Source organism: Natator depressus, chromosome 9, assembly GCF_965152275.1.
Source record: "Natator depressus isolate rNatDep1 chromosome 9, rNatDep2.hap1, whole genome shotgun sequence".
In the NCBI taxonomy this organism is placed as follows: Eukaryota; Metazoa; Chordata; order Testudines; family Cheloniidae; genus Natator; species Natator depressus.
In genome coordinates this window covers 82398246-82418709 of record NC_134242.1, presented here as the reverse complement: position 1 = coordinate 82418709, position 20464 = coordinate 82398246, and the positions used below count along the sequence as shown (strand labels likewise).

At 40.7% G+C, this 20464-nt stretch overlaps 1 protein-coding gene and 2 long non-coding RNA genes across 3 annotated transcripts in view; 2 read left to right on the top strand and 1 right to left on the bottom strand.

Annotated features, from left to right (window-relative positions):
- The window catches only part of TRPC5 (transient receptor potential cation channel subfamily C member 5), a 135282-nt gene extending 134438 nt beyond the window's left edge, over nucleotides 1-844 (bottom strand). The window contains exon 1 of the mRNA XM_074962460.1: nucleotides 421-844. The gene's annotated coding sequence lies outside the window, so the exon portion shown is untranslated. The remainder of the gene's footprint in view (nucleotides 1-420) is intronic.
- On the top strand, nucleotides 349-13782 carry LOC141993137 (uncharacterized). The gene is made up of 3 exons (XR_012640788.1): nucleotides 349-1312; nucleotides 6388-6475; nucleotides 12204-13782. It is a non-coding gene; the product is annotated as an uncharacterized LOC141993137 (long non-coding RNA).
- A 1773-nt stretch (nucleotides 13783-15555) lies between these two features.
- On the top strand, nucleotides 15556-20003 carry LOC141993611 (uncharacterized). Its single transcript, XR_012640906.1, has 3 exons — nucleotides 15556-16092; nucleotides 17370-17484; nucleotides 18728-20003. It is a non-coding gene; the product is annotated as an uncharacterized LOC141993611 (long non-coding RNA).
- Nucleotides 20004-20464: the final 461 nt, after the last annotated feature.

The following is a 20464-nucleotide window of genomic DNA, read 5'->3' as shown; positions in this document are numbered from 1 at the left end:
CCCTGGCCCAATAGCACTAGAAAAAACACGTATTCGGTACCTGGAGGCTTCCAAATTTTAAACCCAACCCCAAATTGTAATATGTAAATAGAAGAAAAAATAAAGCAGCTCCTAATAGAGCAGAATCTCCAGACCCTGCAGGAGCAGCACAAAAATATACACCTGACACTTGACTGCATCCAGTTAGGTTATTTTTCAATCCCCTCCTTCCCCTCAGTCCTACCACCAAAACAGAGAAGTGCGGCTGCTCCATCCCACGGTAACAGCACAACAAAGAAACCTGGAGCCCCCAACCCACCAAACGGTACCGACAAAATAGTTAGCACGTGCTGCTGGTCCTACGTGACCAGAAAACCCCAGGCTCGTCCACATCTCAGTGCAAGAGCAGAACAGAAACGAAAACAACAACAAAAACCATACCCAGCAACTGGTCAGTTTTGGACATAAACCTCTGAATTCTGCTGCAGAAACAGACACCAAGTGTAGCTGCTCCTAGTCCCCTACGGAAATCTGTCTGCTGGTGCATCCTGACACAGGAGCACTTGAAAACTCCAGATCTGAATCTATATCTTTCAGGGTCTTGCCTGTTGTTTTTTTTTTCTCCAGCTAGATTCCCAAACGTTTACTGTCTAGGACAGAAAGCAGTTGTAACCATTCTTTGACATCAGATCGACCTGCTTCAATACATCACGTTTCGGGGAAGCCACAACAAGCCATATCTGACATCTTGATCTTTCTAGATCCAGCCAGATTCCATGCCAGGACATTGACATTTCGCAGTGGAACTGCGCCGGCAGATGTGCACGATCCCACTGCACGTGGTTTTAGCTGATCAACCCTTGGCTGAGATTTTCCAGGCAGTCTAGGGAATGTGGAGACATAGTCTCCATTACCTTCACACACATTTTGACAGATCTGTGTCTACCCCCCCTAGGCTGCTTGCAGGATTCTCATTACACTGGATACGGACTGAAGTCGGCGGGATCCAGCTTTTACCGTTCTCCTGGCCAAGAAAGCTCCCCTCTTCACCTGCTGCAGGAGAGAGCTCAGCGAGGCAGCATTTCCATTCCATTCCCTTGCGCCTGTCCCCATTTCTTTCCCTTCTTCCCCTTTCCCGCTGATTTTCTCCCAGCCACCTGCTACTAGCTCATTTTCTCTCCATCCTCTTTTTAAATTCAGAACTGCATTTTATCCTCCCCCCCCACCCAAACTGGTGGGCTCCCCCTCCCTTGGAAAATGCTACGATGTGTTTGTGGTTTGCTAGTGAGCAAAAGGTGGATGCCTCCAGGAGCAGAGCAGCTGGTGGCATAAGGTATGTCTGGAGGGGGGGGGGGGAGCACGTGACGGAAGAGCAGCGTCACGGCAAGAGGAGCTCGTGGCAATTTACCCATGGCACTGGCCGGTCACCCAAAATCAAACCTGTCTGAGGGGCTCGGCTTGTGTTGTTGCTGTGGGTGTTTGTTGATTATGCAAGGGACCAGAGGGGGGAATATTTAGCCCTAAAAAAAAAGGAGGGGCGGTTGGTTGTACAGCCTAGAGTCCCGTTAGTGAACTGCAGCTCTGGTCTTGCACCACAAGAATCAATTGTATGTTCTGCCTTTGACCCCAGGGTAATTGACATTATAGGGATTGTCTCAGCTCTTAAAAGCCTCAAGCCACTTTTGAAGGAAACAGTAGATAGATAGGTAGAACCCCTGGAGGGATCCACATTTTGAGTCCAGTTCTATGTTCCCCTAGACTGATTCTCCTGGAGTTCTGAGCTGGGCATAGAACCAGAGCCGTTATAACTTTATCTAAAGCATTAACATGTGTCTCTGTTAAAGGTATCATCATCTTTATGATCAGAGTGTTTATTGACTGTTTGTGCTTGGGATCAAAACTTGGTTTTTAAAGAGGTGTTTGTAATTGGCCTTATAAACATGTCAAAATTTATCCTGTCATCTTTAATTATTGTTATCATGTTACTCCAAATATTATTGAAACGTGTGTTAAAAGATGAATGATAGGTGTGAGTACTCTGCATTTATACAGTACTTTTCATAGGAAAGCACATTTCCAACAAGCTGAATTACAAACTGTGCACAGGGACCACTTTATCCATCACTGAAATGCATCCACCTATGAGATGAAGTGCAACAAATGCTTTAATAGTGTACAACAACATTGCACAGTTTTAGGGCAGAGAGTGATGAACTCCTTATCCAACTGAAACTGCATAGTTCGGTAGCTAGACCTAATAGAGCTACTCGAGTTAGAATCTGACCAGGCCACTAGAATTAAAAAATACTTCTCTCCTTGCAAAATAATAATAATAATAATCAATTCAGTCTTTCATTACTAGTGGTTAGGAGCCTGTCCTGCTGTATAGGGGCACTGGCTAATGCTGACTAGAGCTAAGTAAATCATTAATAGCAAATAATTTATTGAGAGTTTTATCCTTTATCCTCTCTTTCCACACATGGAATGTCCAGAGGCAGATCATGATTTCCTTGAATTTACTTATTATTCAAATTTAATCAACCAATTTTTGAGGTTTATTTTTTAATGCTGTGGATTAATTGTAACCTGTTTGCTGCACATATTGGATACTCCATATTTGAGGTTTGAGCTGTGTTGGTTAGTTGCAACTGGGCACATAAATGACATGATATTGTCCCTGTTCCCTGTTAAGATGAACGTAATTTATAATTAGGGGAATGGCTTGTAGAAGCCAACAGGATACTTGTAGAGAAACCCTCTGTACATATGATTAGGCTGATATGGTAGACAGAGGCAGACAGCTTTAACTTGGGAGAGAAAAAAAGTACTTTTTTACCATTCTGTAGAAAATATTTTAGTATCCTATAATAAATCTTAGGGTCACTCTAGTGATGCTTTCAGGTGTATTTGTTTAGGTGACTTTGTTCTGTAGTGATCATCTTATGATTTTTCTCTCTATTTCTCACCTGCTTCCAAAAAAATATCTTTGCATTTAACACTACCTGGCTGGGGTCTCAGAACTATTAGTGGAATAGTTACTGATGGGTGGGTTGGAAAGATAAACCAAATTCTAACCTTGTGGAGAGAAGGGTAGAGATAATTGTTTGGGTGCAAGGTCTTGTGCAACTAGGAGGCTGTGATCTCCTTCCTAAAAGATGCCAGAAATAGGCCGATGAGGGTGACTGTGGGCAAGGAGAGAAGTGAATAGCCAAAACGGGTGCTATGTGTTATTACACAGGTGTTCTCTTGTGTGGGCAGCTTTTGGTTAATCCAGCCTATATGTTCTGCAGTGTGAAGATATAGAGAACAGCACTCAAGGAACCCAAACTGCAATGGCAGTTGGAAAAAAACAAACAAAAATTCTACTACGCTCATATCTTCATTTTTTATTTGCTTTCAATGCTCTTTTTTCTTACCTTATAGGTGACAGGCTGATCTACTCATCTGCATTTTGATGGTTAAATCTCAATCTAAACATCTTTGGGTGATTAAAAAAAATCAGTTGACGAAGAGCAATTTTAAACCAAATTCCTAATAACATATTCAGTTTGTGAATGTTCCTCCATAGCAATAGGCGTGATCTAAATTGAGACATAAAGGATAAGATTTACAGCACTCTGGAAGTGTAAAGAACATGTTAGCATAAATGAGAATCAGGCCCCAAACTCTTTTTTTTACATGCCTGTTTCTGTTTCACAGAAGCTGTACATGTCATTCCAGGAATGCCAGAGATGTATAAAATGATCTGGATTTTTCTTTTTCCTTCTGTAGCTTTAACATACAGTAAAACAGGACAGTATTCACACCGTAAAAACAGAGGGGAAAGTAATTACGCCTATAAATAATAAAGACTTTAGACAATGTCTTTTATCTCACTGAAAAAATGCATATCCCTTTATTGTGCAGAAGGGGAGATTTTGCATATTTTAATTAAATCAGTTGAATGGTTGGAGGCGATATATCTGTTTGGCTATCAAGTTCCTTATTGAAGAAAAGTTCTCAAAGTTCAGGAACCTGGAGAGAGCTTTAAATCTTGAAGGCTAAAAATAATCTGCCACTTAGGAATGGCATTTTTTACCACTGCTTTAGATGACTTCAGCTAATCAGAATATGGAAATTAAACAAGGAAATTAGAAATCAGGATTTTTAAAAAATCCTTAAAATTTCTTTTGCTATTAATTGGACACTGCATAATCCCTTGAGACTGCCATGTTCATGATAATATCTGTAGGAAATGATGCAATCTGATGAACTGTATCTTGGTAGGAAGATGAGGGCAGCAGCAGGTGATACAGAGGACAGCAGGAGAATTCGACAGCTCTTTTTAGGTAGTGTCTGTATTATTTTCTTTAGATTTTTTTTTTATTATTGCTTCATTGTCTTTAGCTTCAGTGTAAATATCCCAAGCAAAGCTTCTGGCCCAGGTCATCAGCTGGTGTAAATTTCTGCACCTCTACTGAAGTCAATGTTTGCAATGGAGCCACACTGATTTACAGCAGCTAAAGATCTGCCCCACCAGATTGACCTTAAGACAGGTGTGCGAATCATCTGTTGTTCCCTCTAGACCAAATTCAGAGGTGAAATTAAAGGTACTTGGTATACCGTACCTCTCCTCCGCCCCACAATGTGTACGTTACACTACTTACACTCCTGCTTGGTTACCTTTCTTTGCTTAGGCTACGTCCACATTTAAAATGCTCCAGCAGCACCGCTCCAGCGCTTCAGTGTAGACCCTCACAACAGCAACAGGAGGTATTCTCCCATCTCTGTAGTTAATCCACCTCCCCAGGAGGAGAAAGCTAGGTTGGCAGAAGGATTCTTCCGTCACCCTAGTGCTGTCTATGCCAGGGATTAGGTCAGTTTAATTATGTCTCTTGGGGTGTGTGAATTTTTCACACCTCTGAGAGACATGCTGGGTCAACCTAACTTTTCAGTGTAGACCAGCCCCCAGACTCACCTAGGTTCACATCCTCTTACCAGCATGTAACTTATACCCCCTTTTTCCCCACTCATACACAAACACACACAGAGTATCTCCCTGTTTGGACATTGAGCTGGAATAACTCACATGCCAAGGGGACCAATGCAGAGGTGGGGAGAAGGAGGCTACAAGAATGTGTGAGTTAAATAGGTCATCCCCAACTTCAATTGACTCCTTCATACACATTCCTCCTGCTCCTCAGGAGGAAAGCTACACCAGCACAGACTCCTTCACAAAAACATATGCATCACTAAATGGGCGCAAGTAGGTGTAACAGAGTCTAATTGAGTATCAGGGAATCTAGGTCTCTGACCCTGCAATTGATAGTGTGCAGGTGAGCTGCTGCACCCTGCACAAAGCCCCCAGTGAAGTCAGTGGGGCCCTATGCAGCCAGAGTGGTCAGCCCATGTGCTATCATTTGCAGGAGTCTAAGTGAGTATAAAAGGCATCTAACTTACATCATCCCACAAATCATGTTTGAATTTTGGCCAGCGTCTCAGGGTGAAGATCCCTGTCTCACGGGTTGTAGCTCTTCTCTTCCTCTCTAGGTACATGACATCAAGCTAACACCATCACTGCTTCCTTTCTCATTATGTCAGGCTTAATTTTTTTAAAGATAGCATGTAAACTAAATGATCATTTTTGAGCCAGTCACAGTTTGCATCTGATTAAGCAATTGAAACTATTTTAAATTCTAGCACAATCTCCCTTTAATTTTTCTTTCTGTCCTCAGCTGACAATCTTCCTTTCTTCCATTCACCTCAAGTGACTCTGCACTTCAAGAAAATCACTGAATCTCTAGCTAGAAATAGAGAATTATTGGCAGCTTCATTAGCTTCTCATCCCAAGCCAGACGGGCAAAAGATAATGCTGTCATATGCTTGAGAGAGAGGGCTTGCTGTCAGTCCTGCCGGTAATGGGTGCAGTGTGCGTCCCCTTTTAATGGGGCCCTGTGTGTCTCCTGTTCATTCCCGTCATGAGGAGGAAGCAGTACAATCTGTGTAAACAAAGAGAAACCCTGGAGATTAGAGATGGGCTTGAAGTGCCAACAATTGGATCCCAAGTCCAAAAACTCCATAGCTGAGGGTTGATTGTGTCTGTAATTTATGGTTTATGTTCAGATCTTTATAAAGAAAGATGCTCTTTGCAAAACTCAGATCTGGGTCAAATCCTGAAGCCCCGAAATTTCAGCAGTTTTCAAGGGCGTTGAGGCAGGCCCAGCTCTCTCAGAGGGAGCTGCCAGTTTAAGCAGACTGCTGTGTATGCTGCATCTGTGCAAAGCCCCAGTTGTTCCTAACAGCTTCAGAAACTGTTGTTGGACCCAGTACCCATGTACTATGCCTGAACATAAGATGACCATGATAAAGCTCCAAGGAGCCTATTAGATAGCAAATCTACCCACCATCTACTTGTCTGTGTTTGTCTAGGGAATATAGAAATTGCCATACTGGATCTGGCCAATGGAAAATCTAGTCCAGGATCCTCTGACTGGGAGTGGCTTAGTCATTATGCAAGGTAGCCTATTTCCCCTTGTTTTTTCCTACCCTCCCCCCCCCCCCCCCAGACGTTCTTGTTAAACCCTGGATTTGTGCTGGAAATGGCCCACCTTTGATTATCATACACAATGTAAGGAGAGTGGTCACTTTGGATAAGCTATTACCAGCAGGAGAGTGAGTTTGTGTGTGGGGGGGATGGGGGGGTGAAAAAACCTGGATTTGTGTTGGAAATGGCCCACCTTGATTATCATACACATTGTAAGGAGAGTGGTCGCTTTAGATAAGCTATTACCAGCAGGAGAGTGAGTTTGTGGGGGGGGGGGGGAAAGGGCTGAGAAAACCTGGATTTGTGCTGGAAATGGCCCAACTTGATTATCATACACATTGTAAGGAGAGTGATCACTTTAGATAAGCTATTACCAGCAGGAGAGTGGGGTGGGAGGAGGTATTTTTTCATGCTTTGTGTGTATATAATAAGATCTTCTACACTTTCCACAGTACGCATCCGATGAAGTGAGCTGTAGCTCACGAAAGCTTATGCTCAAATAAATTGGTTAGTCTCTAAGGTGCCACAAGTACTCCTTTTCTTTTTGCGAATACAGACTAACACGGCTGTTACTCTGAAACCTATTTTTGACAGTGGCCTGTAGCAGGTGTTTCAGAGGAATGCACAAATCCTCCCACAGTGGACAGTGATGGAATAAGCTGCCCAGCAAGGAAACTTCTTCCCAACCCCTACCAGTTAGTGGTTGCCTTCTGTCCTGGAGCATGAGAGTTTTTACCACTTTCAAAAATACAAACCTCTTCTATCTGATGTAGCAATGGATATGCTCATTATCCAGATAAATGTCTCATTCTTTTTGGAATCCTACTAATCTTCAGCCTCAATGATATCTAGTGCCAATGAGTCCCATAGACTAATTATGTGTTGTGGATTTCTTTTTTTATCAGTTTTAAATGTGTTACCTTGCAATGTCATTGGATGTCCCTGATATTGTGAGAAAGGGTAAGGAAGAGCACACAGTTTATCTTACCTATACAGTGCTGTAGTCTGCATAGCTCTATATACCCTGTGTCACATGGCTCCTCTCTAAACAATCCCCACCTTTTCAATGTCTCCTCACATGGAAGCCTTTCCATGCCTCTAATCATTTTCATTTTATTCAGGACACTCTTTTATTGCCTCTAAAAAATGACTGGATCTAATCTCATCTCCCCTTAGTCCATAGCCACCTAAGAACACCTAAGACACTGCTGCTATGCTACTGAACTTGGTCACCTGTGGCCAAATTCTGATTTAATTTACATGTGGGTTAATGCAGAGTAAATCCTTTAACTTCAGTGGTGTTTTACACCAGCTTGACGTCCATGTAGCTAACAGCATTGGCCCTGCTGTATAAATCCAAAATTTCCTTCTCTGAAGGTTGGAAGCTATTTGCTAGAGATATAAATCCTCAGGTGGGACCAGTTTTGTTTCCTTTATAAAACTGGGTGCACCTAGTGAAACAGAAGCCATTACATGCAATGGGCCTGAATTTACTGAATAAGAAACATGGGGATTATCTTTTCTATTGAAAAAGCTAGGTAAAACTTTTACGAAAAGGGCCTTTAGAGCTCATCTTACTGCACCTTACGGATAGACATGAGATCAGTGAAGGAGCTGCAGTGGAAGTGTAATAAACTGATTACCACTTACGACAGCTTTATCACAAACCTGCCATCATCATGGGATTTGGTGCAGTATTTTAGGGTGAAAGGAGCAAGTAGTTTTATGTATCAGCTTCTGTTTTCAAATCCAGCCAAGATCATAAAAATAGACTCTTTAGTATGTAGCCAAGGATAAAAGGTATCAGGTATATTTAGGATATAGAGGTGAAAGGTAAGGATCAATTAATATTGTAACACAGGACCTACAAGGCCTCAGGCCTGTAAAATATTTATCTTAGACAGATTAGGCATTAGGATTTATTATAATAGTATAATAAGTAAATTAATAATAACTCTGCTGAGCTTGTGTCTGTGTCTGTGATATGCTGATGTTTTGAAAATTACTGCTGAGTTTGGCTAATAATGTCTATGCATAGACTATAGGCACCACAAGGTGACTCTTGGTAGCCAGGGAGAAATGTTCGATTTCCTTAAGGTAGCCACCTGTTACTATGGTGATACGGTGATGTAAAATGTTAATGAGTATAAGGTGAACTAATGAGTAAGGGGACGCCAAGAGTAGGGAGGTGTGAAAGTTCAAATAAAGAAAAGGAGTTAAAACCTTCATAAATATGTATGACCCCAGTGGACATCAGCGTAACACATTAAAACAGCGGTATCCCGGTTGCGTGCCATGGTGGGGTGTCACCAGGATGATGGCCACTGGTGGCGATGATGATGATAATGATGGGGGTGAGGATGAAGATGAGGAGTAACACTTCAGGTTTTTCCACAAGGCATGATGTGAGTGAGGCAAATATTATGCATTCTGTACTGGTATCTCTCCCCTTTGCCAGATTGCAACGGGTGTATTGTTTGTTTGGTTAATAAAAGTAATTATTATAAAAAGAGCACTATGTCGTCTCTGTGGTGCTCCGTTGGGTCCCCCTCCTATTGATAACCTCTCCACTGTAGTCTGTCTTGAGGGCTGAACTCTCACAGATGAAAGTAGGTGTAAGCCCTCGGTTTGGGGTGGGTAACCGGTTAAAGTAATCCACAACTATAGATTAGGCTAAAGTAGAAGCCTTTAAATCTGAGCTTCTTGCTCCTGCAGTGCATATTCCAATAATATTTCCAACAAATATCCTCAATTCTTTTCTTTTTATCACCCCATCTTTATTTACAGCACAGCCCTTCATTTAATAGAACCAATACAATTACATTAGCTATAATGGCTTAATTACTGTATATTCGTGACTAGGATGTTTAGGGATAGTGGTTATTAACATGACAGGTTCATATTCATAATTGTCATTAGTGTGCTCGATAAATCAGTGTGCTTGTTAAATAACTGTTTAACAGGGCTGTGTTACTTTCCCTAGGACCACAACCTGGAAGAGAAGAGCTAGTTTACCAGTCTGAAACTTCTGCAAATGGCACTACTTTCAGGCTGACAGATGGCATGCAGTGCCTTTTTTCCAACTCAGCAGAAAATGGAAAAATATAATAAAGAGACTACAAAGATTGGAGTCTTTATCAATGACTTGAAATCTAGTGCACCATATGCTGAGTACAGAAATATTCATCTGAACAAATTAAAGCACAGCGTAGACTGGATTTATCAGTTACATGTGTTCTTTTTCATAGACTTTGCTGATAAGCTTTATTCATTTATTTTGGGCATAATGTGTAATTGCCTGCAATGACAAGTTCGTGCTATGATATCTTCTTCCCCAATCCCTGGTAGGACTCCTTTGTATCAGTGCCCAGTGCAGTACTTACTGTACTGTCAAGTGGAGTTTCATAACAGAAAATCTGTAGGCACCAGCTGTTATTCCACTTCCACATCCAGACTCAGTTTGCTCATTTTGGGCCTGAATCATTCCTGTTAAGGTCAATGGGATGCTTTTCTATTGACTTCAGTGGGCGTTAGATCAATCCTTGTCTTCTGGGCCAAAAATCCCTTAACCAAGAGACATCTCCTTTGCAACTTCACAATCAACCCTGACATTTTTGTAAGGACTATTATCGTTGCTTTGTGATGATGGTTAACGTGCTAAAGAGCCTTGGAACCCTCACACATCCAAACACAACTGGAAGTGTTATTTTTATTGGTATCTAAGTATGGGTGGGCTATGGGGAGTTTGTGGTTTGAGGAATCCCTCAAACTGTTTGGATGGGGAGGGTTGAATTCACAAGTGTTTTTCTTTTCCTGTAAACTATATCCATGTCGTCTCCTCCCCACGAAGGGTGACTGAGTTTAAAAGCAAAATTCTCTAGCTACAGAGAAACTGTGCTGTGTATTATGAGCAGAAAGTCATGGGCCAAAGTCAACCATCAGCTCACTCCACGGAAAGAAGTGGAGATACACCATAGATTACTTTGTCTAGCTGAGTCACACAGAGGGTCACAGATTTAAGTCAAGATTGGATGTTTTTCTAAAAGATGTGCACTAGGAATTATTTTGGGGAAGTTCTATGTCCTGCATTATATAGAAGGTCAGACAAGATGACCACAATGGTCCCTTCTGGGCTTGGAATCTATGAACTGGGAATCTATGAAAGCACACTCTCAGCAAATTAACAAGTAAACCCCACAAAAGCTAGGCTAAAAAAAGTGGATTGCTTATACATGCTACATAAAGAAAATTCATACTATATGCATTTTTTCATTGGCTTATTACTCTCTGTCTGCTTTTTTCCACACAACTTCTGTGTTTGCTTTTTAATCTCCCTTTTCTCTACTCCATTTTTCAACTTTTATCCCACTGGATTCCTTCCCTCTCTCCTCCTATTTTCACCATCTCACCACCTAAGCATAATGTGCTACTTACGCTATGTCTACACTGCAATCGGGGGTGTGATTGCAGCTCATGTCGGCATACGCATGCTAGCTTTTAATCTAGCTAGCTTGCTAAAAATAGCCATGAAAACACAGTGGCATGGGCTTCAGAGCAAACTGTACCAGGTCCCCTTGGGTACATACTTGGGTTTTTTGTATGTGCTGAAGCCCGCACTTAAAGTTAGCCTGGGTACATCTACCTGAGCTGCAAATCACATCTTTGATTGTAGCATCATCAGAGTCCAACTTTCAAAAATGCTGGTTGAGATTTTCATAGCAGTCTCGGGGATTTAAATTTAGACACATATCTCCCATTAGTTTTAATGAAAGATCAATGTTTAAATCTCCACGACTGCTTTGGAAATTTCAATCAGTATTTGCCTAGGTTTGAAATTAGACGAACCAAATGCTACCAGCCACTTTGTCACTGCCAGATATTGTGGTCTTTTAGGATTTTATCAAGGTACTGTATTTTCTCAAGGGCTGTCTCTCTGAACTCAGTGCAATGGCCAGTAGAGGCTGCCCATATTATGTCATTTACAACCTCCAGAGTCATTACAACAGATGGCCATTCCATTTTCATCCCCTTTCCTCATGGAGATTTCAATCCCATTATGACGTTGGCTATTGTGTTCCAGATTTTTAATGTCTGATTCTAACTACAATCTGCACATGTAATTAAGCAGAGATGAACAATGGATATGACTGAATAGGATGTGCTTGCACATTACATAGCACACAAATTGCTTTACCATCATTTGGTGCAGGTATTTCACACCTCCCGTTCAAAGAGAGACGTCCTGATTCTGCAAAGGTACTTAGGTACATGCCATACTTTAAACACATGAATAGTCCTGCTAAAGTTAACTGATGGGCTCAAAGTTAGGCATGTGTTTAAGTACCTTGCCAAGCCAAGGCCAGAAATTAAGATTTTATATATAAATGAAGCCAAACTGTGGCCATGATTGTTCCCAGGAGGAAATCTCTGTGACACCAGGGCTTGAATTTTGGCTGTGGCATAAGGACAATCAGAGCAAGGGCTAACAACAGAGAAAAAGACATACAGAAGGGCCTGATCCTGCTCTCACTGAAGTCACATTTTACCATTACTTTCAATGGGATTAGCATCGGGCTAATATTGTGTAAATATTGCAACAGCTAAAACTATTAGTCAGTGGTAATTCTGAAATGACAGCACTTAATCATTTTGTCTCTCTCTCTCTCCCCCCCCCCATTCCCTTGCCCCATGTATTCTGCAGGGGTAAACTATTGGACAGAATCTGAGCGTATTTCGAGGACACTTACATAAGGACAAGGAAATGTTTTCTACGGAGAGAAGCCATTCAACCCATCAATTTTCATTCTTTTCTAGCACTCCAGACAAGATAAGAGCAAACCAGAAATGTGCTCAGTTCACATATTCATCCAGATAAAATTACTGAGGCAGCATGTTCAATTAAAAAAAAATCACACCCATTTCAGTGTCAGCAAAGCTGTACCAGTTATGTCAGAGTCTGGAATGTTAGAATAGCTAAGGTGACTTACGATAGCAAGATTTGGGTATTAACGTGTCTGCATTTAGATGTGATCGTAAGCAACACAAAGACACTAAGAACTAAATTACCCAGAAATCATTGCTAGAAAACAAATAACTATCACAGAAAATATGGTTAAGCGGTTAAATATTTAAAGAAAAATCCTTGTTCTTACCTTTTTTTGATTTGATAAACTGGCTTCATTCAGGTTCTTTGTCTCTCGCTGAGCTTATTACTATATTATTTCTTCTTTTCCTTATTATTTATTTCTGTAGCTCTATCGAGTTAGCATTTTAAAGATGAATACAGTGAGGAAGTCCCTACTCAAAGGAGCTAACGTTCTAAAAATCTGTCATCTTCCCCACGGTTCAGGTCCAGCCAGATCACTCAAGTTAAGCTGAGTAGGCTCAGGACTTGTATGGAAGACCTCCACGGATGCTGCAGAAAATGGGGCTGGCAATTCAGTAGGTGACACTCCTCTTCTCTACCAGAGCATTATGGACCTGACTCAAGAAAACACTGAAGTCCATCACTATTCAGGCAAGCTTTAAGCACATGCCTAACTTTCACTTTAGCACATGCTTGAAGTTAAGCACATGTTTAATCACCCATCTGAATATAGATGCTTTCCTAGAGTAGGGCCTATGTTGGGGCGACTGTGCTAGTGGAGGTGCCATCACTTGGAGGAGATGTGAAACTTAGATACTGACCACTTCTGGTCATTACGCTTCTTGAAACAGTAAGAAATGTCAACTGGTTAAATTCCAGCTGGGTTACTTTCATTCTTCCTACTTAAATTCCCTGTACTCTTTCAGATGGAAAGGCATATTTCTACCTTCTCATCCTAAACTTTCTGTCCTACAAGATGTAAAATTGGTCTACCTTGTTGGAGAGTAACTGTATTTCAGTCCAGAGATGTCACATTTCAGTAGTAGATTAAGTAAACCCAGTGTGTAATTTAAGATCGTGAAACAATGTAAGGTAGTACAGATTGAAGGTTCTATACAAATGAAGAGTCATTCTTTGGGTCACTGCTTCTCCTCTCTTTACACCCATGTAACCCAATTGAAGTCAATGGTGTTGAATGTGCTTTGAGCTGGAACAGAATTTGGATCTTTGTCTCTGTTTGTGTTAAATAATTATAGTGCTGTTGATCTTCAAGCAAAAGTGGACAAGGTGGAAAATACATTTTATTAGAACCCCAAACACTTTCAAATACACAACATTTCAAGTATTTGTAATAAATCATGAAGGATCCTGACGTTTGGCTCTATCTTAATGTATGTATTAGCTCAATAAAAGGCAACTTGCCCACCCAAGTTGTTATTATTTATTATTTGTATTTATGTAGTTCCTGGCAGTCCCAGTCCTGAGGCAGGATCCCATTATGCTAGATGCTGAACAAACACACAACAAAATGATGGTCCTTGTCCGAAAGAGTTTACAATTGTCTTAATTGTGTCCATTCCCGCGCCTGCCAAAGGCGATTGCCAAACTCCTATTGACTTCAGAGGGAGCAAGATCTGGCTCATCATTCTTGTCGTTATCATTTTGAACCCTCTTCTGCTTTAATCAGAGCTTTTATGAACACCAGATGGCCTATTGCAGGTAGAGACTTCTAGTGAACCAGGGGAGCAGAGCATGGCATTTCCTTCTAATGTCACTCCCCCTTTGTCTGTGGCTGTGCTGCAAAAATGAAATGAAGAAATATCAGGAGAAGAGGAAAAGGAGAACATTCAAATCAAATTCTAGTGGCACTCTGGCAGGATACAGGGGAAAAATACTCAAGATCCATTGAGCCTCCAATCGTGCTTGAATGGAGAAATGTTCTTGTGGGAGATTGACTGGTCCATTAAGGCCCAAGTCCTGCTCAAAAACTACACAGGTGCAGGAGTCCTCCCATGCAGTTCACTTTTCAGGATCAAGACCGAAGTTTGGATCCTCAAAGTTTGGGGGTTTTGCTTCAGTTCATTCTGTAGAGACTGGCTGTCTGCAACATTTGGATCTGGTTTTACAGTCACATTTCCCAAACATTCAGGATGATGAAGGAATTTCAGCTCAGCTCTGACATATTCTTTCCTCAGTTATAGCTATTCTTCATTTGTCCATGAGCTTCCTTCATGAACACAATGTATTCATTTTTAAATGCCCAGAAACTATTCAGTGAAAAGCTGCTGGCAATTACTAACTCTCACAACAGCTTAGCACAATGAGGGGTAATTATTGTCAAAATCCTTTTTTTCCCCCCACAACATGTTGAAGGAACTTTCAGTTTAGTTTTGTTCATTACCAAAGGTTCCCTTTATAATTTTAGTATTATCTTGATAAAGGTGAGTAACAAAATGGTATGTGCTTTATTGCCCGTGTTAAAGTAAGATTTCTTGCTGTTGATTTAATATCAGTGTATATCAGATTTCTTGCCATTGTTTAAAGAAAAATTAAAAGGCTTTTGCGTCTCAACTGTTCTTTTATAAAAGAAATGCACTTCTGCTCTGTTCCTCAACTCTGCTTTTTGTCCAACACACGTAAGGGGATGGCTCAAATTGCATAAACCCATTCGCTAAGAGGATGAGTGACTGAGTCATTTCACAGCAGTTCTGCAAAGAGAGCTGACCCCTTAGTACTCTGATCACAAAGCCTAGAGGTTGACAATAACATAGAAATATCATGGGGTCCCATGTTTGTTATATAGTATCACCGCTTATCGTTTTAAATGCAGAATAATTCAAATCCTGCAGGACTATCAGGTAGGATACTGAGATGACATTATCATGCCATGTGTCCGTTAAACTTTATTTGCGCTCTACATTCTTGAATGTAACTAGAAAGAGCCCAAAATTATTCATATAGGCAGAAATGTCATTATGGAAACAAAGAGCTAGTTTAATTTAGTTAGGCCAGTATCAACAAAGCCTTCTTTAATAAGCCCGATGAACAGGCACAATCTACATTAGTGCTCACTGAGGAACAAGTAAGTACACTGAGTAGACCACAAGCTAAAGATGTTTGGGAGGGGAACAAAATGAAAAAGACATTGTACTTTCAAAAGCTTAGGGCATCAGCTGCAATAAGAAACAAATCCTTCAATATGAAACATGTAAAACAATTATAAATATATTGACAATCCATATTACAATATTATACTCTCCAGCAATTCATCACAGAGCCTCACCATAGCTAAAGGAGTTTTGAGTGCCAGGGACAGCAACTTGTGCAAGCCTGCGACCTTTGCAGAACAAAGTCTTACTAATAGCCTGTAGTCTAAACCAGCTGACGTGTTCCACCGTGCAAGCCCTTCTAAGTGATCAGATTTTTGTTGTTCTAAAGGCAGCAGGAGATTGTATTAATCAATTAAACTATTTTTATCTAAACACAGTAACCAGAGCCCGCTGTCTGCAGTCCTGAGCTCCACCTTTCAAGATGGAGAATGACTTTTGCTCTCTGAAGCCGCACCCCACATCTTCCTGTAACAACAGCAGCTGCTTCACACAAGATTGGCCAGCTGACCACGTAGTCTTGAGAAGCAAATGTTGAATGTACAATGCAAACAGCTTTGTTAACGGAAACAAAATTGTAATTGTTAGAGTCCACATATGTCTGAGCAACATCTCAGGCAAGTATGGAGGCACAATCCTGCTGTCACCAGACCTTGATTATGTGGCTGTTTGGGGAGAGTTTACTGTGCTGATTTTCCTCCTCCCATCACTCATTTCCTATGTATTTGTCTGACTTCACACAGAGTGCTCCACAAGAGATGCTGCTCTAACCATTTTCCCTGAAGATTTATTCTCTGTGTGGTCTTATGCTGTAATCACTTGGCTGCCAGAGGAGTGAGAAGAACACATAGGAAATGTGATTGCCCCTGAAGAATAGCATGGGAAAAAATATCACTTTATTTTAGGCTACCATTCCTCCCTTAACAGCAAGCATGCTCATATATCACCAATGTCTAAAGCCAATTCACACTGAAAATACAACTAGAGCTGTTTAATGCCAACATTTTAAATACCTATTAGACACTTAAATGGTTGTCTGGACACCAAATTGGGCACCTAAATGCAAGACAGGCATGTAAGTAATTTTCAAAGGGGTGCCCTTGGGTGATATATGGACCAAGGAGCCCCATTTGTGTGTTATGGTCATGGCCGAAGATACAGCTGCCAAAGTGGGATTTCAAAATGGACAGAGGCCACCTTACCCTAGCAAGGTTTAGATTCCCCCAGTTAGGCATGTTCAGGGCACATATTAATTGATCAGCTCTGGTTCAGGGTTCTTTTCAGGGTCAGATTAGCACTGGAGATGCAAAGTATGCTTTTAAAACCCTAGTAACTTGACCATATCAAAAATGCCTTTCACCAGACCGTTAAAAGGTGCATCTATGAGCAATGGACTGTAACCCTGCCAAATATATGCAGGACCTTTAACTCTTCTTTTCAAGAAATGTTGCAAACCTGTTTAGTATCAGCAAGAGTTGGGAGGGAGAACTTTAAAAGGGTGCGGGTTCACTCTCTTAATTCATGAGCAGCAACCAACCTTTTTGGCTCAAACTTTTAAAACAAAAATTGCTACTGGGCTGACAAGTCACTTGGTCCCTAACACAAAGTGAACACAAAAATGCTCTGCCCTTTCAAAGCCTTAAGAGCAAGAGGGAAGACTTCCCTCAGCCATAATCCAAGGTGAACATACAGAGCCAGTTTCCTCCCTCAGATACGCATGCATAATTGGCAGTGACTTCAGTGGAATTTTTGACCAAGAGAAGAGACATTCCCCTGGTTCGTCTGACCATCCGTCACCATTATCGTCATCCTTCTCCTTCAGGGTTCTCATCCAGACTCAGCTCAGTCTCTCCATCAGCTACTCCTCTGCTAATTTATATTCCTTGCCTTTCAGGTAGGGGCTACCAATGAGGCGCAAAATGTAAACTTGTGGAGAGCACCTGCTTATCTACCCATCCTCCTTAGCAGACTAGCTGGAGGGGTTAACTCCAGTCCTTTGTAAAGCCAGTGTAAGTTCCTTTCCTCCCATTTGCAGGAACTAGGCAGATGTAACTGTGAAGTAGAATAAAGAATGGGTTAGAGATCTGGAAACATCAATCATCATGTTTTCTTTCCTTGTTTGTGTGAGAATTGCTGTACTTAATTCTCTAAAGTGTTCTCTGTCTATTCTGCCTCATCTTGGAAAGCATTCTCTGATACTTTGTACGGAGGACGCTACACTGTACATTCAAAATAAGCTGTATTGTAGACACTTTTTCTGTGCCTGGGATCACAGAGGCATAGATGGAATTAGATTGACATTAATCACCACATGTTGTACACATCAGAGGCAAGATGTCAGGTGCCAATTGAACATGATTCTAGACAATGGAATCCCAAGTCTGCTCCACATTGGTATTCTGCAACATCAAGGAAACATCATGTCTTTAAGCACTCCAGAGAAGCATCTCCTTAAATGGCACTGTGGTTGCAAAAGGGGCTAGGCTGAACAACTGGAAATCCTATAATAAGTTGAATATAGTAGAGTGGTTCCTCTGGTAAGAGCACACACGCACACTAAGGAATAATTTTGTCCTGCATGGGAGGCAAATCTGAGAAATCTGAAGAGATTTTACCTCTGTTCTTTCAGCTAGCTGAGTAGTTAAACATAGGGCATGACTTATAACATCTCTCCATATATCTGCAATTGTCTTGGCTAACTTGCTTTGATGCGTGGAGTACTGGTCGTGAATTTCCTAGCTCTGTGGGTTCCTCCTTCAATTCTCCTCTTTCTTCCCTGAAACAAACATTACAGTAAAATGACAGAGTGGTGGAGAAGGGTTTGTTTTCATGACTCAGCCAGTGTGTGTACACTATATGTTAGTTAGTCTTAAATTGTACATAATGTATTTGAAAATAGAATGTTATCCAAGTAATGTGTGTAAGAATGAAGGAGGCTTTAGACTCCTGGTACTCAATTCTAAATTAAAAATGCCAAATGGTGATCAATTGTCTAGTGGGCAGACTGGCTATCAGATTTCCCAAATTTTATTCACATCTCTGCCACTGGGTTGTTGTATAATCCTGGGTATGTCATTTATCCTCTTTGTGCCTTAGTTTGCTGGTCTGTAAAATGGGTATGATATTATTTACTTATCTCACAAGGTTAATATTCGTCAAGTTAGCTGAGGTTGGTAGTGAAAAGTGGTTTATTAGTGTTCCTGTGCAGTGCTGATAAGTATTAAGTACGGTCTTTCTTTTTTATTCTTGTAGGTACCAAATTGCTTCATCAGAAGAAAAACGTATATAAAGGACCCAATAGATTAAAAATTAAAGCAACTGGCCAAATTCTTCCCACAAATGCTCAGCACAAAACTTGTAACCAGGAGCATGAGTGGTTTACTTCTATTCTAGCTCCTACCGACACAAGTGCTGCCAGGAGGGGTCTGTATGTTTAAGTGTGTACACGTACCCTGAACCTAGCAGTTACCCCTATCCACATATTGCTACACTGGTAATTTATGTGCCTGACTGTAACCATCTGTATGGGGATGAGGTGCATGGAGCAGCTACCGGTCAACATATGGTTGTATATTAGCACTAACTCTACAGTGTAAACATGTGCTCATTTTGGGGCCATCCTGTGTTATACAGGAGTTCAGCTTGGTATCAACAACAGGATAAAGGAGTGACTTGTTCTCTGTACCTTCAGAATCACTCAGCAACACTTCTATCTCTACCCCTCTCACTCTGGCCTTTTTACCTCAACCTCACTTCCCTACAACATCTTAGAAGACACTGTCCAGCACAGTCATGATAAAAATCACGTGGCATTGCTGAGAGACATGGTTTTCCTCTCCCCCCAACCCCAGAAATTAATTTTTAAAGCCAAGCAATTGATTCATTTTATTTTTCATTTTTGTCTTTTCTTCTTCAGCACATCATTCCTCAAATTGTCAGTTAAACCCTCCTCTCCCTTACAACAATCATGTTTATTAAATTGGAATGATTGATTTTCTAATCCTGAAAAATATTAATGTCTTGATGCCTTGTGGGATTGCATCTCTGATCTAATCATTTCTCCTACATGGAAAACTTCTGGTTCTAGGCTGCTCAAAAGTAGTTAAAACAAAAACAAAACAACAACAAAAATGATTGACTTTAAAGGTAAAAAGGAAGGCAATTCTCCAGTATTTCCATTATTTGATTCAGGTAGTGCAACGTATGGGATAGAATTTGTAAGGATCATCATTTCCTTTTCATTATATGTGTGAAAGTTTCTATTATGACTTTCATCTTGGGTCCTAAAACTTCTCATTTCCTTAAATACTCTATTGTCATTGAGATTAAATTAGAGCCATATATTAAGAAAGAACAGTACAATAGTGTAACAAATATACTGAACAGGAGGAGTGGATCTTACAACACTTCCAAATTCCTCCATGTTTGGAAATGCAAGCATTTTGTTTCAGTTGATTAAAATAAGCAGAATTTCTAATATCTTCCCCCAGAGCAGAAAATGAAATTAATACCTCTATAAACTATAACATCCATGAGAGGAAGTGGTCTTCATCATAAGTTATATTGAAGAGATTTTCATTTTCTTACATTGTTCTTTGTTTTCAATTCATCTGTGTGAGAAGGATTTCCCTTGAAGAACACTGAAATTAAAGCTGAAGCTAGAATGAATGAATTCATTTGACTAATTTTATTGCACATGTTATTTCAACAGTCTCTTCTTTCAGTAAAAAAGTGAACGTAGTTTGTTGTAGTCACCATAACAATGGTTCTGATCAATCTGATTTTAGCAGTTCTCAAGGACTTGCATTGTAGTCGTTCATTTCTCAATCCTAAGAGTAAAACAGTCATTAAGGAGTAAGGGTTCAGTGTCCTAAGTTACAGGCTTCAACTAGGCAGTGAGCTTTGACAAGCCTATTGATTCTGTGTAATATTTCTCCCTATTTTTTCCTTGTGATTGGGTATTTACTCCATATTGACACTAAAAGAGTT